General features: G+C 45.1%; 1 protein-coding gene across 1 annotated transcript in view; it reads left to right on the forward strand.

Annotated features, from left to right (window-relative positions):
- Positions 1–24,069, forward strand: part of Wwox (WW domain containing oxidoreductase) — a 915,833-nt gene that overhangs the window by 745,539 nt on the left and 146,225 nt on the right. The window lies entirely within an intron of this gene.

Below are 24,069 nucleotides of genomic sequence, written 5' to 3' on the forward strand. Positions count from 1 at the left end.
AGGAGAGAAAGAAAGGAAGAAAGAGAAAGAAAGAAGGAAAGAAAAAGAGAAAAACAGAAAGGAAGGAAGAAAGAAAAGACATTTATAACTTTAGTGGAAACTTGCTTTTTCTTTAAGCTTCAGGCACTGATACACTTAATTATGCTTTTCAACAAGATTTTACATATTTAATACTCACTTTCAGAGCTTCTAGGTATCTCAATTATTAATTCTACTGCAGATTTATTGGTCTTGTGGCTCTCTCTTTAGTGTAAGGTTGTAGATCCATCAAACATTGTTTGCTGTCTTCAAATTTCAATAGTGCTTTAAATCAAATCGAAAAATCCAAAAAGTAGTATAACTCCATACAGGCACCTGTCTTCATGACTGAGAAGGGCCAAGCCCCTACATCTTAAGACTTCCCTATGGTCCTGATAGAGGGTCAGCAATGGCAGTGGGCCAGAATAACCAGAAAATGGTTTCTGACATGCAGTGGCCAGAGAGCAGCGTCTGCCCCAAAGATGCTATTTATAAAAGTAAATGCTTACAAATGGAGCACAGTGTAACCAGAACTTTATGAATAAGTAATGAGGTCTAATTTTCTGTTATTATAACCATTGTTTAAAAATGCATGTCTGCCAGGGCATGGTAATGAGTCTGTATTACTTAGGAAAATCCTATGATTCTGTCCTTATTTTTAATAATTACTTTGTGACTTCTTCAGTGGAGTTTTTCCTCTATCAGAGTCTAGAGTAGATCTCAGGGAGGGCAGTCAGACAGATGCCATCACTGTATTCCCAAAGGAGCAGTGGCTGGGCCAAGAGTGGCAGTGTGTTGCAGGCAGCCATTAAATCATTGCCACACCTTTTCCTTGTAGGTTTGGTTTATTCAGAGTCTAGATAGACATATCCCTCCCCTCCTCCCTCCCCCTCTCTCCCTCTCTCCCTTTCCCTCCTTCCTCCCCCTCTCTCCCTCTTCCCCTCCCCATCCCTCCTTCTCCCTCTCTCCCTCTCTGTCTCTCCCTCTCTCCCTCTCTCCTTCCCCTCCGTCTCCCTCTCCCTGCCTTTCTCTCTTTTTCTCTCTCTGTGTTATAGTATATGTGTGTGATATAATGTGTGTAGTGTAATCTGTGTGTGCGCACACACACACATTTGATAGGGGAGTTGCACTTTCGTTTGTATACACATGCCTATAGAGGCCAGAGGTCAACTTCAGTTGTCATTCCTCAGGTGCTATCCACTTTTGAGACAAGGACTCTTACTGGTTTTGAACTAAAAAAAAACCAAAACTGACTGGTCCAACAAGCTCCAGGGATATGGTTATCTCTATTTCTTTAGTGCTTGGATTACAAGTATATAACAACATGCCTACTTTTATATAGATAACAATATCTGTATCTATAGATAGATAGATAGATAGATAGATAGATAGATAGATAGATAGATAGATAGGAAGGCAGACAGGCAGGCAGGCAGACAGACAGACAGACAGACAGACAGACAGACATGGGAGCTCCTCAGGCTTGCAAGGCAAGTGCTTTCTTGAATGAGCTGTCTCTTCAGACCCATGCCAGTGCCTCTTCACCATCGAGGTGTTCACTGTCACATTCAAACATCCTGCCAATCAGATTTACAGGCAGTAGACTGCAGGGAAATTACACACAGTATGGTGGCTTTCAAAGGCCAAGAACTTCTATAGAGTTCAGCAGAAGCCTGAGCAGTTTCCTCGGGTGCACTGGCAGCTTGAGTATGCCTCCTTGCCCTGGGTACGGTGTGGTAGGTGTGTGGATGTCCCTTTGCAGATGCTGTGTGGCACTGGCTGGATATTCTTTGTCCCTCTCCAACCTGACACTAATGGAGCTTCTCTCTCTGACTCTGCAGCTAGGACACCAGGCCCTTTATCCACTTCCACTCTTCTTGCATTGAGAGAGATGTATATCTTCCTCTGGACTGGAGATGGGGACTCTTTAGTCCTGGGGATATATGCTAATAACCTTCTTAAGAGTGAGATAAACCAATCACTAGGAGCCAAGGGAAAGTAGGCAGCTTTGTGATAGCCACATTAGAGATGTGAGTCCTAACCCCAGTGACACTTTTCCCATCCCTCCCTTCTCTCTGCTCTTTCCTCCCAGTCTTCCTTCTTTTCTTTGGTTTCCTCTCCCTCTCCATTTCCTTTCCTTCCTTTAAAAACTCTTACCACTAAGATTGGGGCACATAGCTCCGTGGCTAGAACACTTGCCGAGCACACTCTCACAAAAGCCTGGTTTCCATGTCTAATTCCTTATGACCCAAGTTTCATGTTGTCCATCAGTCATACCAGTCCAAGGGAGGTAGAGGCAGAGTTCAAGGTCAACCTCTGCTACAAAAAAAGATCAAGGACAGCTTGGTCTACATGAGACCCTGTCTCAAAAAATTAAATATGCATAATATACATTTACGATACTCTCAAAGAATAAATGAAAATATATTAAAAATTAATCATTCTACCCTTTTTGAAAATGATGGAATTAGTTTTTCGAGACAGGGTTTCTCTGTATAGCCCTGGGTGTCCTGGAACTCACTTTGGAGACCAGGCTGGCCTCGAACTCAGAAATCCACCTGCCTCTGCCTTCCAAGTGCTGGGATTAAAGGTGTTCGCCACCACTACCCGGTGGAAAATGATGGAATTAATGATGTATTTCCTTCTGGTTTTTAAAAATGGATGACATCTTATGGTAGCTTTCGAGATTTAACAAAATTTAGTGGGAAACACAGGGATTTCCTGTGTTCTTGCCTCCTAACATGGCCTTCCTCACTTTTGATGTTTTAACCACTTTCGAGTGTCTGGTTCAGTGGCTTTGAGTACTTCTCCATTCTAAGAATGGTTTTCATGCAAACCCAACACTCACTGCCCAACATATTATGACTCCCAGTTCCCCTCCCTGTAACTCTGGCCACCATCATCCTTCTTTTTCTAGCTATCTCTTGTCGGTGTAATCATGCACCATCTGTTCTCTCGCTTAGCATGGGCATTTGGGGTCAATCCGCCTCACAGCTCTCCATTGCACATAAAAATCTCCCAGATTTGGGCTGTCCATCCACTCTGGTCCAGGCATGGCAGGGCGCAGTTCTCAGGCAGGTGAATGACTATGCCAGTGAACCCCACAGGGACCTTCGGTTCAGTCTTGGAGAAGCTAAACATAGCAGAATGGCTCTACTCACAGCTGAGGCCACACACTTTTACCTGACTAGTGGTGGGCTAGGGACTTGCAAGCCAAACCTTTTATGATGTGCTCCTGACATTTTTTATATTAATGTTTGCTGATTCTCCACCTACAATGTTTTCCCATGCTGTAGGAGGAGGCTATTTTAAACATTAATTGTCCTAAAAAGCCTCATACCCAATGTAAAACATCGGTCCCAGAGAGGCACTCTCAGGAAATGGAAAGCCCTGTTATTAGGAATGATGATAATTGTCCTGACATCTATCTGGGCATTCAGTATGTCTTTACAAGATAACCCAAATAATGGAATTGCAAACAAACCATCAGAATGTAGATGGGTAGGCACCTCCTGGCTGTGTGTGATGCCCTCAGCTTTAAGTAGCTATGCGTTCTTTAGGCTCTATTGAGATGTACTGCCAACTGTAGGGTCCTGCCCCCTGATTTTACCCAGTAAGTCCAAGACTAGCGTGCTCAGTTTCCTAGGCTACCGTTGACCTCCAGAGGGGCTGGAAACCAGCCAGGTTTACAAAATCAAGTTCCTATGAGAACATAACATCAAAGCTCTTCCCACCTTGAAGCCACTTGCTACTTTGTGGGTTCTTATGTCTTCTACCCTTTCTGTGTCCTAACACTAGATAGCAGAGGAAAAAAAAGGATAGAAAGGAAAGGGTGCCATATCACCATTAGACTGCTTCCTGCTGATTAGAGCTGTCAAGTTCCTTGGAGCAAGTTTGTTCTTTGCCCTCAGGATATCTGATTATTTCTTCTTCTTCTTCTTCTTCTTCTTCTTCTTCTTCTTCTTCTTCTTCTTCTTCTTCTTCTTCTTCTTCTTCTTCTTCTTCTTCTTNTCTTCTTCTTCTTCTTCTTCTTCTTCTTCTTCTTCTTCTTCTTCTTCTTCTTCTTCTTCTTCTTCTTCTTCTTCTTCTTTTTCTCCTCCTCCTCCTCCTCCTCCTCCTCCTTCTCCTTCTTCTTTCTTCGTGCATGACTACTTAACAAAATGTGACCAACAGCAACCAACCAGCAACCAACAATTTACCCTGCCTCTGAGGGGCCTGAGCAATTCCAAGAATTCCAAACATTATATACAATCACAAAAAGTATCTGCCAAAATCACGCCCCTGCTAGAACAGGAAGCAAATCAGCTGCTGTGGACAATCAGAGAAGCAGCCCATACCTCACACCTGGGAATGAAATGAAACCTTAGTCTCATAATATTACCGTGTGTTTTAAAAAAGAAACCAAAAGTTCAAAATTGTCACTACATGGCCTTGTGGCTCTTTCCCAGATTGACCCTAAAGAGAGAATCTCTTGTGCAATGTATGGAAGCATCACCTTCAATAAAATGCCGCTGGCCTGTTAGCTTTGGCAAGATATAGGGAGGTGGGAGTTCCTGCACAGGGACAGGATTTCTGGGATAGTCAAGTGCAGATGGGTTTGCCTTGAACTCTGAAGAAGATGGTCGCATGATCCTGAAGGAGAGGTAACTAGCCACGTGGCATGACTTAGAGTAGTTTAACCGGGGTAACTGAGTTATGAGCTAGTGGAAACAAGTCAAAGCTATTGGCCTAGGTGTTTACTTATATATATTAAGTGTCAGAGCCATTATTTTGGGAACAGGATAGAAAAGCCCGTGGTCACAAACCCAAAGGTGGTGTTGATCTTCAAAAGCAAATATCTTAGATGCTTCTGTGACAATGCCCTCTGTTTTCTTTTCCTCTTCCTCCTCCTCTTCCTCCTCCTCCTCTTCCTCCTCCTGCTCCTCCTCCTCCTCTTATTCCCCTTCCTCCTATTTCTGCATATGTAAGTATGTGGTGTGTGCCTGTGCTCTCATGTGCATGGATACGCATATATGTGGGTACACATGCGTGTTTGTATAGAGGCCCAAAGTTAATGGTAGGGATCTTCTCTCAGAGTTCTCTGTTATATTTTTTGAGGCAAAGTCTCTGAATGAACGTGGATGTTACCAGCTTGTCCTAGCTAACCACCTTGCCCTGGAATTCCCCGGTCTTTGCCTCTCAAGTGCTGGGCTTGCCATTCTTGCTTGGTTTTCATGTGAATTGTAGGGAACCCAACCATAGCCCTTCCATTCACAAACAAGCATATTTCTCACAGAGCCGTCTCTCTAGGCATGCCTGCTTTGGTTTAGGAAAGACAATTATTTAAAAATGAAAACACTTCTCCACTAAGAACGGCCCTGCAGCTCATGACACCTGCTGACCACAATGTTACATATGACAGGAGAGGATTATTCATTGTAACCCTAAATGTCACCATCCATTCTTCTTAGCAGTCTATTGGACTCAGGGTGGCCTTTTAAAGTATTATTTTAAAATAGAACATAACAGAGCTTGAATGATCTTCTAGTAAGATTGTTGAAAGATAAAGAAAGGCAAATCCACAATCACGAGGGGCGTGATTTGTCCTCTTGAATTCACCAGCGAGCTACTCCACTGTGGGCTATTTGAACTTACATTCTCTGCCTGAAGTATTTTACTCTAATATTCAGGCAAATGAAACAAAGATTAAAACATCAAGGCCAGCAAAATGATTGGGTGGGTACAGGTGCTTTCCAAAGAGCCCCCAGATTCAGTCCCCAGGACATTCATGATAAAAGGACAGAACCAACTCCATAGGTTGACCTCTGACCTCCACATATGGTCTATGGACTTGTATGCACACATATGCGTTCTCTCTCTCTCTCTCTCTCTCTCTCTCTCTCTCTCTCACACACACACACACACACATACACAACACACACACACACACACGCACATACGCGAGCGAATGTTATTTTGTTAAAAAATTATATGTTTGTGTGTCTAAGTGCACATGAGTGAGGTGTCCTCAGAGACCTCTGACAGAGATGTCAGCTCCCCTGGAGCTGGTGTTACAGGCAGCTGTAACCGGCCCACCATGGTTTCTGATGAAGTTCATGGAGGTCTTTTGCAGCAGTAGCTCTTTAACCACTGAGCCATCTCTCCATCTCTCCAGCCCAATAAAAATAACTTTATATAAAAAAAACAACTTTATAAAAAAAACTTTATAAAAGAGAATAAATATTTAAAAGAAGCACACAGGCAAGCCCACCATCCTGTTCCCATCTCAACTCCCATGTGTGCGTGATGAAGCTCCCAGGCCATACCACCTAGAGGCCACAATGAAATTTTCTAGATCAGTGATGTAGGAGAAACAGCTTGATGCCATTGAAGCTGGACAAGACAGGCAAGCTGTAGTAGAGCCTGAAATCAAAGCTTCTAGTCTGTGCCTTAGGTATAAGTAAAGGATATGTGTTGGCTGTTCTTTTAATGCCTTGTGATTAGAGTCAAGAATTATGGGAAGTCACAGCTTCCCAGAAACCTCTCTGCTCTGTCCCAGTGGCCTTGAAAACTAAGCATACATCTCCACCAGCATCCTTTGGCTTGATGCTTGCATTAAGACCCTATATCCTCCCTGCTGACCTCCTGGCCCAGCCAGTGCTGGGAGGCCCCTGCTCTCTAGCCCTGAGGATGGTGCAGGTTCTTCTCATCTTCTCATCCTCTTTACTTCTCCTCTGCCACACCCTTGATGCTGTTGTTGTAGACTGCTATCCCTCTGGGCATGGGATGGCTATTGCACCCTTGACTTCCAGGTATGGTTGTCCTAAGAGACCAACATAAGATCAATCCCATTAATATTCCGTCATGGAAGCAGAGAGTGACCCATGAACTCCAGGCTATCGGTTACAATCTGTAGACTGCCCTTGTTATGAAGAAGGGGCTCACTAGGCCACTTCCCTCTCTGAGAACATGTAGGCAGTGAAGAGTTACTGGGAAGGACCGAGACATTTTCTTTAGTTGTGTAGCCACTTGTGAGTTGTGTACATGGTACTCTAAGTAACCCTCACCCTGCTCCTATAAATAACCCCACTGAAACGCTTTGATCCACCATGCTAGACTTGGGGAAATTTCTTTGGTCTGTTGTTGATACCCTATCCGGAATGAAAAGACGCTTGTTTGTCTCCCCAGATAGAGATCTCAACAGTTCCGTGTGCATCTCATTGGCCCATGTTTCCCTCTCTATGTGGTTTCCCCCAACCACCACATCCCCTGGCCTCCCCACCATACTGCCCCAGCCCACACTCATCACACAGCACCTCTTCTTGTAGAAGAATGCACGGATCATCATTCTGTGTCCCTCACATTCAGCTCTCCAGTTTAATCCCCATCCTTGCCCCATAGAGTTATTGCCAGTTGAGCTCCTTATAAACGTCTGGGGTGTTTTTTTTTCTTTTTTCTTTTTTTTTTTTTTTTTGCATTTTTAATGATGTGCTAGGCTCTTGACAAGCCTTTCTTTGGTCTGGCCTTCTCTGAGCGGTGCCTATAGGCATGAATTATTGGAGCCTTTGGTATTATGGGGACAGGATACAATGGTGTGCCTTGGTCTCTCCCTCTTTGAGAGCATCCCAGGTGACGCCCTAGAGCTCTGTTTTGGGAAGACCCTTGACACAGTGCCTGCACCTGATTAAAGAATGGTGGAGTTGATTAGCAATGTCTGTAGTGGACGAAGGATTAGGAAGATAGATGATCATTGCTAAACATTTGCCGTTAAGACTCTGGAATTATTCTGTGTAAGAAGAAATAACCTTGAAATGTGCAGTAAAGTCGTGTCAGGTGATCTTTAGACACAGGGATGAGGATCAGAATCAGTGGGGGTGCCAAAGGTTCCTTCCCTGTGAGGGATAAGTGGTTTTGCTGTCATGTCTCCTCAGCTGTACAAACAGAACATGAGATTAAGTGTCTTATCCCTCGTAGGTCCTGCCTTAGGTGCGCATCTCAAGCCTAGTCCGGGCTACATACTAATAGACACTAATAGACACATACAGGCCTTCCTGTCTCCGTCTACCAAAGGCTGGGTTCACAGATGTATATATCTGTGCTGAACTTGGATAAGGGTTTCCTTTTAGGATGGCCGATCTGGTCAAAAGCATGTTGGTGGAAGAGACTGGGACGCTACAAGTGTCACCGGCCAAAGGTCCCACTGCTAATAAGTAACCGAGGCTGAATATAAATCTAGTTGTTTCCAAGGTCCGTAGCCTTCTGCTACCTCCCAGTAGCCGAAGCAAAAGAGACAAGCTGTAGAATCCTCCAAGTCCCTGAATACCTTACATTTTTGCTGAAGGGTTATTCAGTAGGTTCTCCAGTCCCAGGAGAGGCAAACGTTGGTTTGGAGAAGATGGATTCTGTTGACATTTCTAGTCAGGCTGAGCTGTCCTCTCTCCTTCAAGGTCATCTAAAAATTTTTTTTTCTTTCATTCCCAAGGCCAGTTGCTCTCCTTGCAGGGGACAGGGGGTGGGGTGTGGGGGGAATGACTGTGGATTGTGCCAACAGCAATAGCAGCTGCAGCTAAAGGTTGGAGCCTCCATCCAAGGAAAGCTCCTCCCCTCCTCAGTGGGCAAAGGCTAATTAACTCCTGATGGCAGACTGCTGTGACTGCCTGCCAGTTCCCTTTTGAAGAACCCTCTCCAGCATGCTCCTAGCTTCTCTCTTCAACAATACACTCAAATGAGTGATGGCAGTGTGTAGCTTCTAACTCCCAGGGGGGCTCTGCTTGCCCCCGTGAACCTGGGCAGGTGGGGGGCCACATGCCCTTAGTGCCAATGGTGCCTTGTATTTTGTTGTTGTTGTTGTTGTTGTTGCTGCTGCCTTTCCAATGTCACTTAGCACCTTGTTTGCATTCTGTTAATATTTCTCTTCCCTGGGTCAGACACCATGGCACACATCTGTAACCCTAGAGCTTTGGAGGCCCTAGGCAGACTGTGACAAGGTTGAGGTCAGCCTAGACAGCAAAGCCACATCAAAAACCAAGCCAAGGGGCTAGAGATGCAGATCACCAAGGAGAGTGCTTGCTTGTCAAGCAGGAAGGGAGCCCCAGGTTCCCTCCTCAGGCACAGTGGGATGTACATGTAGTCCCAGCGTTTGGGAGGTCGAGGCAGGAACACTGGAAGTTCAGCTAGTCAGCAAGCTGCAGGGTTACATGAGATCTGGTCTGAAATGCCAACTGAGCAACAAATAAAAAAATGAAGATAATAAAAGAAACCATTTTTAAGTATATTTTTAAAATTCCCCTCAGTAAGGCATCTCCTTAAGTTAAGAGTCATAATAAAACATCTGGAAGTGGGAAAACAGATGATATCAGAAAGGAGAAAAATTATTCCTGAGGTAGTATTAGGTTAAATAAAAACAGTAAGAAAGAAAACCTTTATGATTCTAATTATAAACAAATGACTAAAATATGGACTTACATGGCTTAGACATGCATAGGGAAAAAAGCCAGATGGTTGCTGACAGGTTAGTCTGTGAGGCCCAGAATAACAACCTAATTTATCTCCCCTGTCCCAAATATGACTTTGGCTTCCAACAAATAACTCCTTCAAACAGGGAAAAAAGTTTGCTAGGATTTCCCTTCCTTTGTTTATTTGGCTTGCTGTGTTTGTTTTGTTTTTTTGACACAAGATCTCAGTGCACCAGGGTGGCCTCAAACTCCGTATTTGAGCTTAGAACGACTTTACACCCCGTCTCTCTCTTAATAAAAAGATTTATTTTCACGTACATGCATGTATGTGTCTGTGTGAGCGTTTGCTACATGAGGCCCCCTGCACAGGCCAGAAGAGCATCAGTCCTCCAGAGCTGTAGCCTGCAGGCAGTCCTGAGTCACCTGACGCAGTGTTGGGAATGGAAGGCAGTTCCTCTGGGAGAGCAGCTCGCGCTTTGCTCTCCACCGATGACCCATCTCTCCATGCCCCTCCTTGAGTTCTTGATCCTCCTATTTCTACCTTCAAAGCGCTTGAGCTTTTAAAACAATCTTGCTCTGGTTTCTAGGTGCAAGGGAGGCAGATCTTTCTAGAAGTGTTAAGCAAAGTGCTCCCGAGCTCCACCTCTCCTCCACTCCCTGGTGTGTGAGTTCAGAGAACCTGGAGGCCCCATCATTGTCACCCCAGCCACAAGGATCTCAGTGGCTTCCTCTATGGCAATAAAGGGAATCCCCTTCTGCTCGGTTCTTTCTGCAGAGTAGATGCGGTTCATGAACCCCTTCCATCCCGGCTTTTATGTTTACAGACTTTGGCGGTAGGAGCCTATTCTCCATCCTCTTGAATAAACCACACCCAGACTTTTCTACCTGCCTCTCTTTTTAAAAAAAGCACCTAAAACAAACAAACAAACAAACACGTGTGTGAATTATGTCGGGACATGCATGTAACATACTGCATGTATGGAGTCTAAAGAATCAATTCTTTCCTTCCTCCTTTCTGTGAGCTCTGGGGATAAAACTCAGGTCACCAGGCATGTTCGACAAGCACCTTTATACCCTGAACCATCTTGCCAGCCCCTTGCCTGCCTCCTGGTGTGTTCCCAGATGAAAGGTCATATGCAGGTAGCAAAGGAGAGACAGGACTGGCTTGAGAGTCTGTGCCCCATGAGCACAAAGCCCACCTTCTCCCCCAAAATGAGGTCCCCCCCCATTGCCTTTGGCATCATGTCACAGGTGGACACAGGTTCTCTGGCCGACCTTCTGGCTGGAGCGCAGCAGCTCGTTGGCTTTACTGCCTCACGACGTCCACCTTCGTGATCAATGCTTATCAGTTTGCCAAGAGACAGAGCCCGCCGCTGCAGAGATTGATCCCAGTTATTTATCTCCCTGGGCCCAATGTAAATTGGTCAATCCTATTCGCATGATAAAAATCATAATGTCTCAAATTACTTACTCAATAAAATGTGGGTCTGTCTATTATTAGTGATCATTAGGGTTATAATGCAGCCCGGAAATGTGGAGCAAATTAACTGCTCATGCAAGCCGTGGGCCCGTGTGCAGCTAATCGTATGCACACCGTTCCACCGGGCAGAAGGGTTTGCAGGAATCATTTCAGAGTAGGAAGGGAGTCACACCCATACACCCTTTTCTTCTTAATCTGAATGTCTCAAAGGAACTTTTACCTAACATACAATGGAACCACCAGAGTTACCAAAAAGAAGGAGAAAAAAGAAATAGAAAAAGGGAAAAGTAGAAATATAACTAAAAACAAATAACATATTTTAATGGTTCTATTCCCGGGTCATTAGATTTTTGAATAATGATGCATCAAAATTCTCCTTTGAGAGAACTCCCACGGAGCCCCTCCTTTCTTGTCTGTCTGTCTGTCTGTCTGTCTGACAACGGAGTTTCTCTCCCTGAAGCTTCCTACTCAGTGACATCACGGGACAGGTTCTATAGTCACGATGAGTTCCCATCGTACCTTGGCCGGGGCCATTTCCTCTGTGGCGCAGGCTTCCTGGACACGTGGGCAGGTGAGAGGGGCTCTGACTGCAACGGCTGGTGTCTGGCTATGAGAGAGGTGTAGCTTTGAGTGGCAGCGTCAGTTTAGAAGAAAATGAAAACAACACTCTGCGTGTAACCTGTTTCCTGTGAGGGTGTCGGGAAACCTCACAAGGAACTTCACAGATGAAAACTATGAGATAAATAGAAATAATGGCACCGTGCCAGGAATCGGACATTTTTACAGGTGTTCGGTGTATATAAAGATTTCTTCTAGAGAGTATGTCTTTTTTTTTTTTTTTGCAATACAGTCTGACACAAGATCCAAACCAAAGATGAGACTTAAATGGATTTAAGGAAAGCCCCTACCACCACTACCCCTAATAAACAAATAAACAAACACCACAAAAAAAGCAAAAAACAAAAAAACCTTTGGATCAGTATCCTACTAGTATTCAAGTGCGCCTGACTTTAGGCCTGTTGGGATCCAGGTTCATAAATGATACCAAAGGATTTAATTATCTCTTTCTCAGTTTTCATCAATTTCTGTGCTGGTCCATGCTAGGACAGATGAGAAGGGGTGTGTAGCAAGAATTCTGGAAACAAAGTATCCCTGAACACCCCTCCTAGTACTACCAAAGGGTAGGACCACCACCATGGCTTCTTCTTATGCCACTCTGGCTGCTTTTCACTCTGGACCAAAGTCGTGAGCCAGAGGCTGGAAACGCTCATCAGGGAGGCCTCGGCTATGTGGCCCTTCCTAGCACCAGGAAGTAACTTTAGCATCTAAACAACCCTGCTTCCAGAAAGTCACAGCCGGGTTGCAGCTGGGGAGGGGGACCCCCAAGGGGCTTTGGGATATTATAAACAAAAGAAGGGGACTGGATACCAAGAGTCGAAGCTGCAAAGGTCCACTCTGTTTAGGCATGTCCTGGACTCATCTTTTAGTGTTTAAAGAAGATGAAGACTTATGGAAAGGCCTAGGGGGATGACTGTGTAGACAGAGGACCCCAAAGGTGACTGATGTTGGGAGCAGAACAGGGCTCTGTTGAAGGCCTTGGGTTCAGGAGACTGGGATTGGCACTTAATAGCTCTGTTATTCTAGTAACTGCTCTTCTTTTGCGTGTGTCTGTGTATGTGTTATATGTGTAAGCATGTGTATGTGTGTATGGGCTAACGTGTGTGTGTGTGTGTGTGTGTGTGTGTGTGTGTGCATGAGTGTAGTGGCCACAGGTTGCCATCAAATATCTTCCTAGACATAAGACATAGACCTTATATGCTGAGGCAATGTCTATCATTAAATCCAGAGACTGGCAATCCTGCCAGTCTGGCTACTCTGCTTGCTCTGACAGTCCTCTGTCTCTGCCTCCTGGGACCTAGGGATCTGAAGTGGTGGCTCTCTCCCTTGTGCTTCAAACACTCTACCCACTGAATCCTCTGTCCAGCCTAGGTAGGCCTGATCAATTGACGGGCCCTCATTAAGGCCTCACTGTTCTGAAGTGTTAAAATGCCCTGTTGTATTAGAGTTTTTGGTAAGACGACCGATCAGATAACAGTTGTGAGTCATTGCATCGTTGGTGACTGCTTTGTGGAGAGATTTTCAAATTTTTGCCATGAGCTCTGGAAGATACAAAGCTCCTTGAAAAGAGCATTTCTGGTTCTGACAAGATGACTTCTCCATTTTGAATTTAATAGCCAGGGAGAGCGCATCTTTCCAAAACATGCACTGGGATCAAGCACTTGGATAACACACAGACTTCACTCCCGAGGGAGTAGAATGAAATGCAAGCCTGAGATTCAGTGATACCCACTGGATGTTTGGCCTAATGGGAAGCTGGCCAGAGCTCATGGTCATTGCCAGGTGTGCAGCTTGCAGCTTGAAATATGGCTTGGCTCTCCCATCATAGACACACATCCTGTGTGGCCTCTGTCCCTCAGATGTTCCAGTGACCCAGATATAATGGTTTCTCTTTTCAACCAGCCCCCTACCTTTCAATGTACTCAGTAATGTGTTGGGCCATTCTCACCTCTCCATGTTATCTTTGGTTCTGTCTTGGGGGTATCATCTGCACCCACTTTCCATCACTGTGGCAATAATCCACCACAAATTTAGTGGCGTGAATTAATAATTCAAATGTATGTCTTTACAGTCAAGAATACAGTTTTGTTGTGTGTCTCTACCTGTGCTTTTGTTTTGATTGAAGGAGGGTTTTGGTATCCTTGTTTTGCTGAGGTAGGGTCTCACTCCATAGCCTATGCTGGCTTCAAACTTTCCATCCTCCTGCCTCCACTTCCGAAATTCTAGATGTATTTCATCACCCCTGGCACACAAGTCCTAAAATCAACGTGTCGTCCAATCTTAACATCTATAGCAAAGTCCATTCCTTACCTTTTACAGATTCCAAAGGGTTGTGACATTCCTGTGTATGTGACCCCTTCTTGTAGGATCCAAACACATCATTCCAGCCTCTTCATGGGCTCATATATCCTCGTCCTCGTCCTCGTCCTCTTTCTCTTCTCTAGCCTGTCATCATGCAAGCTCTAACTTTGACCTGCCTTCTGTCCTATTTGTGTGTTTGTGCGTGAGTAAGTGTGTATGTGTGTATGTGTCTGTGTGTGTACATGTGCACATGCATGCACATACACGTAGAGGCTAGAGAACAATCTTGGCTGTCTTTCCTCCAGCACCATTTACCAAGTAGGTCCTTTTTTGAGTCAGGGTCTTTTACCAGCCTGGAACTCATGAGATGGCTCAGGCTAACTCTCTCACATACCCCAGGAGTCTCCCTACACCTGCCTTCCGAGAGCAGACATTCAAGCAAACTCCCCCGTGCCCAGCTTTGTTTGACCTTTGTTCTGGGCATTAGACTCAGGTGCTCATGCTTGCAAAGCAAAGCACTTTACCCAATCAGCTGTCTTCCTAGCTCTCTTTCATCCCTTTATAAAGACCCTGTGTTCAGTCTACTCAGTCTACTCAGATCACCCAGCCCACTCCCCCTTTCTCAAGACCCTTAACCAGAGCTGCAGTGTCCACCTGGCTCTATTAAGTAATGTCATCTCCACTGGTTCCCAAGACAAAGATGTGATGTCCCAGAAAGAGGACATGCTTCTCCCCTGTCATTCTTATATTTGGTAATGGCATAGCTCACAAGTGTGAATGTTCCCTGCAAAAGGGACTTTGATGCTGTTGAAGGTGTCTACCGTTGGAGAGCTGGGGATGTGAGGTGTGGCTTGGCCCTCACCTCTGACCTTATCTCCCTACAGCATCTAACCTCTGTGTGCCTCTCAGCTTCTGCAACTGTCAAATCAAGAGGTAGATGAGGTGCAAGGTCCCCTCGGAGCATCTAAATGTCTTAGATAGCTCCCAATGACTGATTTGTCAAAGTTTCATAGGGTTGAAGAACAGGAAGTTTGCCCCCCCCCCCCCCAGACATGGAGACCAGAAGTCCAAAATCAAGATGGTGGAACGGCCATAACCTGTGAACACTTGGGTACCTTTCCCTCGCCATGCCCTAGGTTCTGGTGGTGACTGGAAGTCCTGGGGACCCCTTGGCTTGTGGAACCATCATCTCAAGCTGAAACTTTTTATCATGCAGCCTGATTTCTGTTTATTATCATTACTTATTATTTTGTTGTTGTTGATGTTTTGTTTTGTTTGGGGGTAAGGGTTTTATGGTATTCGTTTGAGCTAGCCTTAAACTTGCAATTCTTCTGTCTCAGCCTCCAAAGAGCTTCAGTTATAGGTGCGCGCCACTGCTCCTGGCTCTCATGAGAATAGTAGTTCTGTTGAATGAATTCTTCACTTAATTACACATCTGTGAAGACCCTACTACCAATCCAGGTCCTCTTCTGAAGTCCCGAGATGGACAGAAATCTTGGGACTTCCATGAGGGTCTGTGTTCAGAAGGTAGAGAAGGAAGTATGTTGGAAAGGAGAGATGAGACTTGGTGACTTTTTCTCAAGCCTTTCCCCTTGACTCTGTTTTGTGACCATAGATGGAAAGTCATATCCCAGGGCAGCTGCACTGTAGGTGCTCACTCAAGTTTATTTGTACTTCAAGAACCGTCTAACAGGATGGCCGTGATGTCACTGGCCTTGTAATGCTGCCTACCAGGGTGAAAATGGCAACCTGGTAACTCATTGACTCAAAGCCACACACTGTTCTCTGACTGGATTGATCTCGCACAGTCATACAATCCCACAGCCTCCATACTTCCAAGGACTCATAGATAAGACAACCCAACATATTTCCTATTGCTTAAAACCTGAACTCCAGAGTCACCTGTAAGTCTCAGTCCTGTGGTCTGAGTAGCCTAAGACCCACCTCCTTCCACTCTCTAAAAAGATAGAACTCTTCAAAGGTACTTGGTAAAGACACTAAGTAATGAGTTTCAGATCCCAGACGAGGAAGACCGTGTTTTATTCCATAGGGCACGCAGAAACCTCCTTGACAAATACTTGTCTTTAGCTTTCTATTTTTGAACTGGAGGTCAGGCCAGTCAGGAGCTGACCTGTGGGAAAGCTTGGGGGCTGTGTTTGCAGCTGAGGGAAGTGGTCATGAACCTTGCCATCCCTGATAAACCCAGATGGAAGCCCGGAGCCTCCTGGCCCTGCCGCCCCACACACATGCTGTGCACCTGGACGGCTTTCTACCTGTTTACAAATTACCCCTGTTTTCTGCTTGGTTCAGCAGCAACTGTTTACCCTCCCCCGTGATGTAATTAGGGCTTCAGAGTTCACGGGTGTCTATTATGAGCCCTCCTGTGTTTTGTCTTGGCGCTTCGTTTCTGTAGCAGTAATCATATATATATATTAAAATTTGGTATCAATTGTTTGGCTAAATTATGCACAGTGGGCCATCCTAACCTGCCATTAACATAACATATGCTAAACAATGTGTTGATTTTTTTCCCCCACATTCTTTTTTTTTTTTTCCTTCCTTCTCCCTGATAATTATACTCCAAAGCATCAATTGCTTATTCGGGCAAATTCAACTTGGAGTTTTTCTCATTTCTTCAAACTTTCAAATAGTCTCGCTGGCAGCAGATGCCGACCCAGCACTCCTTCAGCTGCCTTCCCAGGTAGCAGGGCCGTTTTCTTGCTGAGAAAGGCAAGTGCCACACAGTAGTCACTGCCATCAGTCTTGCCCTGATGCTCCAAGCTGAGCCACTGTTGGAGATATTGTCAATGCTATTCCAAGTGGAGCAGCACCCAAGCCTTGGGGTGATGATCAAAACTTGCCACAGGTGTCGCTGTACCCATAGGTCCCCTCCCTGGACAGATAGCAAATCTTAGGTGACAGGCACACATACTGGACATGGGCATACAAAAAGACTGAAAGTGACAGGTTTCTGGTCCTCTGACAACTTATAATCTCCCGTGAGGAATCTGCAATTTATTTTTCTCAAAGGGGTTGTTGAATAAGTGTTTTAAGCTCTGCGGGCTGTATACTCCATCTCAGCATTCAATTGAGCGGCTGCAACTCAGCAGCAGCAAGCCTGGGTGACAGGCAAACTTTTATCCACGATGAGAACTGGACCACATTTGCCAGTGTTCGTCCCAGTGTCCAGGCAGGGAATATACCCAAAGTAATGAAGTTTTCTTTGTAAATGAATTAGTTGTATTTTTACGTGCATGAGTGTTTTGCCTGCGTGCGTGTATGTGCACCATACACATGCAGTGCCTGAAGAGACCAGAAGAGGGGGTGTCAAATACCCTGAAACTAGAGTTACAGACAGTTGTGAGCCACCACGTGAGGGCTGGAAACCAAACCCAGGCCTTCTTTGAGGGCAGTAAGTATCCTTAACCACTGAGCCATCTCTCCAGCCCCCATGATTTAGCTTTGTTGATAATGATACGCTTGGACTGTGCTATGTGACTTTTCTCAGGGAGACATGAGCACACAGCTCTTCATCCCAGAGAAGAGTTCCAATGATTAAGCAAAGAAATGACTGAATGTAAATCCAGTTAGTGAGAAGCCGAGTTTACTGGCCCTTCTTACAAGAGCATAGTAAGTCAAAAATAGCATCACTAAAAATCCCACCCCAGTGTGGATAATGATTCACCAAAGTTGTACCCTTGGAGCCCCCTGGACAACCCCCCCTCCGCCCCAGCCTCCTGTCCTATTTCCAGGTAGATCTTGTCAGTCTCCTCTCCCTAGCAATTGTTACTATGTATGTATGTAACCTTGAAAGGGGCCTGTAAGTCTTACGATTTTCTTAAACTTCCTGAGCCTTGTATGTTTCCTTAGCTCCCCAAGTCTTTTAAGCCTATCTTATCTCCAGGGGAGAAGGTGTCAAACTCTGGGGTCGCAGCAAAATGAACACTGCAGTTAGTGGGAGGAAGAAGACAAGGACCAGATATAAAACAACACTATCCCACTGCAGAACACCAGGGCGTTATCACACCAGGGTGCATTCCTAAAATGAGTCCACACTGATTTCATGGATGAGTGCACACAGGGATGCAACCGAGAGAATCTAAAAACGAGGGCGTTGACTGTCCCAGAGAGTATGTAACCCATGTGGGGCATACCTGGGACAGTCCATAAAGTGTAAAAGGTGTCTTTGGGTTTACAGTGGAGTCAAAACTCCAGTACTGAGCGGTAAGCAGAAGGCAGCCATGCAGGAGAGGTCAGGATGATAAGACTTTGTGGCCACAGGGGAAAAACACATGGATGGAAGTACTCTGGGACATATTTAACATTACCTGAAAGAGGAGAGTATCAGTTGGGGCTTTGGAATAAGAAGAGGCTGTTTATGTCAGTAAGGTTTGAAAGGATGATAGGCCAATTGTGGTTCTACCATGGTGTAACAAGGGGATTCCCTGTACTAATTTCTCACCTCCATGGGGATCTCTATAGAGGTATGCTAGGCTGTGCTGGTCTTAAACAAGGCTCTGTTAGTACAGATATTATGCCTAGCTCAGTTAATTTGCTTTTTTATCTCTGCATGACATGGGGATTCCAGTGTAGGTCCAATGTGGATGTAATACTTTACCTGGAGTGGTGGCTCTCCACATGTCTCCCAATCCTCCTGAGATCGGCAAAGCCCAACCATTTTTCCTGGCAGAAGCTGAAGTCAGCAAGTGAACACACATGAGCCTTCTCAGGGTCTAGGCTCAGAACTGACAGGAGCTCCTGTTAGAAACCTTGAACAGCTGTTCACTAAGTCTGTTCCAATCCCATGCAGGAAACTACATTTCCCAGCATTCCTTGTGGTTAGGAATGGTCATGTGACCAAGCAATACTCCCAGGCTATGGCAACCTTGAGAAGCTTCTTTAGTCATTGCAAGTCACAGAGTGGAGGTAGCCTGTGTCCCAGGAAGTGCTTGGAAGGGAGCGAGTAAATAACTCACCAGATCACCTATTTTATCTTATATGTCAGTGAGAAACAAACTGTTATTTTATTTTAAACATCATGCAATTGGGCTTTCCATTCATGATATAAAAATAGCCAGTGAATCTCTTTTTCCAAGACGACTCTTTTCTCACCACTAGCCAGTACTTTCTCTATGGATATTTCCTCCCAACAGGATCAAATCTCAAACCACACGTCCATTAACTAATTTTAGGGAACACCCAATGGACAGGGGTGGAATTCACACCTATTTATTTCATTGGGATGATAACAGATGGAATGGCTAGTGCTTCCTGGGTAATAGCCCTGTGGTTAGGCCTAAGTGGATGGAGGGCCGTGGTGCTCGATTTGAGCGAAGGCCCTCAGATGGTGACGGATACTCATGGCTGCTAATCTCGGCCGTAATTTCTCATTTCTCCTCAATGGCTTCACTTTTTATGGTGGTTATATTGATGAATGCAGACGATAACTGTCAGCTTGACTGGGAAAGCCTGGTAGAAGAATTTTAACAACCCAGCTTGTATTTCCTAAAGGCAGAGAACAAGGCTCTGAGCTTTCACAGGCCCAGCCCATCTACCCACCTCTTCTCTTTCCTCTTCCCCTGAACCTATGCTAGCCCACAGATTTTGTCAGATTAATATTTCTACAGTAATTACAATGCAAACCACTACTTTTGTTTTTTTTTGAGTCCCCACTACTTTATATCCAATCCAAATACAAAGAAAAAGGCCTACAAGAGTCTCTATCCTTCTTGTGCAGTGGCCTCTCCCTCTATCAAGGAGCTTAGACATATGACTTATTTTGTATCAACAGGATGTGTCTTTTCTGTGGCTTCACCATGACCATCAAGTCTGTCTAAGTTTGCTATGGTCTTCCAAACCAAAGCTACTCAGTAGGTCCAGTGAGACCCAGGAAGAATCATGGGGCGTGGGGCACGGAACAGCACGGGGAGGGAATGGCAGGACCAGGCAGGGACCCAGGAGCAGAATAATGCAGCTAGCTAAGGAAAAGAAGGAAAGAAGGAAGCCTTTTCATCTTCTTTATTTTCCCAGTCTAAGGGGGGGGGTGTGAACCTGGCTTCTGTTGCGGTGACAAATGCCCCGCCAGAAAGTAACTCAGGGGACCTAAGGGTTCCTTTGGATCACAGCTCAGAGGTGACAACAGTCTGTGACTAGGAAAAGGTTAGGGCAGGAGCTTGAGGCAGCAGCGAGTCCCACCAACACCACAGGCAAGAACGGAGAGCAGGCACCCATACTGACAGAGCTTGGTCCAGCTTATGAAAGAGCTCCACCCACACATAGGATATGTCTATATGTCTTCCCCTGTCCATTAACAGTCAAGACAGCACCCCCCCCCAGACGTGTCTAGAGACCATTCCTCAATTAAGATCTCTTCACAGGCGATTCTACCTAGGGTCAAGTGGCCAGTTGAAGCCAGTCGACAGGAGGAACAACCCGAAGCTAAGCTCATAGAGAAAGTTAATGCCTCACCTTTTGTGTCTATGTGGAACAGCACAATGAGTAGGCAATGCCTTTCTATACCTAGAATGGCAGCTAGATGGATGGGGAGGCCAGGGTGTGTTTTCTTATTGAGTACCTGCATTATTTCAGCCTTTCTTTTTACATAAGTTTATGTTGAGATTTAATTTCCACCAATTAGAAGGCAAGTGAAGTCATTGTAATGGGTTCCTACACCACAGCATCGCCTCCCTATACACAGGAGGGAATAAGGTTGGAGTGCATTTTAAGTAGCTAAACTTTCACCAGGCTGCGAGTGCATATCCAATTCAATTTCTGGAAAAACTTTAGATTAATTAGGTTTATAATTTGCACAGTAAGGCGATGTAAATGTGTTGCTAGCACTTGAGTTTTTTGCTTAATCCTCGGAGTGGATGTTTAATCTTTTTAATATTAGAATTAAAGCAACTCGGAAGATATGAATGTTAATCTAATTATAGTCCGATCACTTTAATTTCTTTAATGTTTTAAACAACAGAACAACTTTACAAATTGGTTTAGGTTGGGGGAACCTCTGAGAGGGTCCTGCATCTCATCAGTAAGTGTAGTGGAAGGGAGCTGGGCTTTGGAAGAGCTCTCTTAAGTTTATAGTTATGCAAATGTGAGCCATTAATCCCTGGGGAGCCTGGCACTTACAAGGTGTGCCTGAGAAATCCCCCCAGCCTCTAAGCCTTAGTTAGAAGGAAGCCACCAACAGGAGCAAATAGCTCAGTGGCACCGCAGCCACACAAAGCCAGAGCTGAGTTAGAACTTAGAAGATTTCTCTCTTCTCTTTTGCTGCTGTTATTATCTCAAAGAGAGTGGGAGGGGAAGAAAAGAGAAAGAATCCGAGCAGGACATGCAAATTTTATCACCTCATTATAATTGATATCTGCTCTCTGAGCCAATAAAAGGAGCCGTATTCGGCACTAGCGGTGTAAAATCTTTAATGTTTTAGGCTGTCAAGAGTTGGCCGTGGTGAGGTTGACATAATTATCAGCTGAATAGACCAGTATATAAGATCTTTACCTCCCCTAAAGCATGCTGCACCAGGGAATGCTCCAGAGATGAGGAAAGGATTCATCAAGTGTGCACGGATTGCGCCAGTTAAGTCTGCAAGAACACCACAGAGCTCTCCAGTCTCTTGGCTCCTACTTGGTGTTCTGGACAAGGCTTCTGAACAGGCTGCTCCCTTGCTTCCTGCAGGGGCAAATCTTCAGGACGACAATGTGGAGAAGCCCTTCCAAATAGTGCTCCCTGGTCTCTCATACATGATAAGCAGAATTCATCCTTCCTGTCTGGAACTAATTATGTATTTTCATAAACTAGAAGGTGGTGGAAAAGAAGCCAAGGTTGTGTTATAAAAGGAACCATAAGTTTGAAAATTAGGAACAATTCCAATGCATAGCAATTGAGATCCCCCTCCATCCCATAATCGGAGAGCACATTACGTATCCATTACGCAGACAGTAGCCCCACTGGCCTGTAGACTAATGATTCACTTTGATGGACCTCCTCTGAGGTGGGGTAAGCTTAGACCTAAAATGGCATCCAGTGCAGGTGACTCTGAAACTGAGAAATCACTCAAGGACAAAACAGAAGGGATACAAAAACTCCTCAGGCACGGACGGTCTAGTGGGACAGAGCAACCAATAGGAGAGGTCACCAGGCCACTGGCTTCCTTGTGTTACGTTGGTGTTTGGTTAACATTGTACATTTGCTACCATGGTAAACTTAGAAAATGAATGCGAGCATGTTCCTACCTACTCTCTAGGTTCCGGGCTGAGTTCAGGGAGCGCCCGCTGAGGTTTTTAGGCTCTTGTGTTCTGAAGAAAGAAATTGGGCTCAAGGACTCACGAAGAGAGACAATGTAGAAGAAAAAGAAGGAGGAGGAGGAAGAGGAGAGGGAGAGGGAGGAGGAGGAGGAGGGGGAGGAAGAGGAGAAAGAAGAGGACAAGGAGGAGGGAGAAGGGGAAGAAGAAGAAGGAGAAGAAAGAAGAAGAGAGCAAGAGGAGGAAGCAGGGGAACTAGTGATCTGAGAAAGAAAAACAAAACAAAACAAACAAACAAACAAAATGCTGAGAAAGATTTGTGCAGCAGGTGAGTTCTGACTCTTTTGAGGGCATTTGCACAGCATTTGCCTTCTCCTGTGTGTATGTAACAGACATTTTCTGTGTGCTACATGTGGCTCGGGTAGGGAAGTGTTTTCAGTCTTTCTCTGACAACTGGCTCCTTTCATATATTAATCTTTTAAAAATTACCTTTATTTGAGGCTGAGAGATGGTGCAGCAGTTCAGAGCACTTGGTGTCCTTCCGGAGGACCCAGATTAGGTTCTCCATACCCGCGTGGTGGCTCATAGCTTTAAGTAATGCTAGTTCCAGGGAATCCAACACCTTCTTTCGACCTTTTTTCCCTGCATGTAGGAAAAGCACATATAAATAAAATAAAAGTAAATAAATCTTTGGAATTACATTGTGGCATCTATGTGTATGTATGTGTGTGTGTGTGTTTGTTGTATATATATATGTGTGTGTGTGGTGTGTTCTATGTGTATGGTATGTATGTTGCATACACGTGTGTATATTTTGTGTGATATGTGCATGCATGAGCCTGCCTGTAAATTTTTGATTGCTTCACGCCCCCCCCCCCAGCTCACCAATAACCAACAAAGGCTCCTCTACTCCCCAGAGCCCCTCCCTGTTCAGTTGTTTTTTTGAAGAAGAATAAACAGCCAGAGCACACACCCTCCAATGTAAGAGATCCTGGCGAGCAAGCATAATTTTCATATGTACCCTATAGAAGTGTCCGGCCACAGATTCGCTCTTCCTGAAAGTCAGGGTAAATGGACACAACCTCTTTGCTCTGAGGACGCTGAGCCCTAAGCTGGGCTCTTTCCTTCTTTTTATTGGCTTGTGTGGTTGGAAGCAGGGTAGGGTGGGGGTGGGGGATCAGAAAGAGCAGCTCCTCGGATATGTGCTTCTCCTAAGTACTGCATCTTCTTTTTTCTCCGCTCTCGTGACTAATCTGTTTAGCAAGTATTTTCCATGGAGTGGAGGCTTGATTGGCAGAACTACTAACTTTAATAACAGAGTTTAGCACAACTCAGCTTGTAAAAAACTCAGTCCCTCTATTAAATCCTCCGCTTGTAAAGCCGTCAGCCCTCACCAGCCCCTTTTGAACGGGTGTTTTCCTTTTTCCTTTTCTTTGTTTGCAGTTTTGTTTGTTTGTTTGTTTGGTTGGTTGGTTTTGTTTCGTGAAACAGGGACTCCCTCTCTCTGTGAGGCCTACTCAGAAATCTTCCTGCCTCAGGCTCTGAGTTCTGGAGTGACTGGCTTTTGCACCACCAAGCCACAGCTCTCTTCTCTAGTCTTTTGTTTATTTATTTATCTTTTCTTTTTGAGACAAAGTCTGGTGTAGCTCAGGCTGGCCCTTGAACTCTTGTGCAGCCAAAGTCGAGCAACCCTGGCTTTCTGACCCCCCTCCTCCACCACCCAAGTGCTGATATTACTGGCGTGCTCTACCATGCCTTGTTTCATTTGGCACGAGGGTCAGGTCCGTGGCTTTGTGCACTTTAGGCAAACACTCTTCATTCTTAACTGTAGCTCCAAGCCCATTTCTCTGTCCTGGGGGACTTCGATCACAACACTTACTTTAGATCCAAAGAGTCAGCTTTCTTTTTCCCACTTGACGTCAAGATGTCTTAAGCTTGGGAATGGGACCTAGGGAATCCTGAAGAAACGGGG

This window comes from Mus caroli, chromosome 8, assembly GCF_900094665.2.
Source record: "Mus caroli chromosome 8, CAROLI_EIJ_v1.1, whole genome shotgun sequence".
Lineage (NCBI taxonomy): Eukaryota > Metazoa > Chordata > Mammalia > Rodentia > Muridae > Mus > Mus caroli.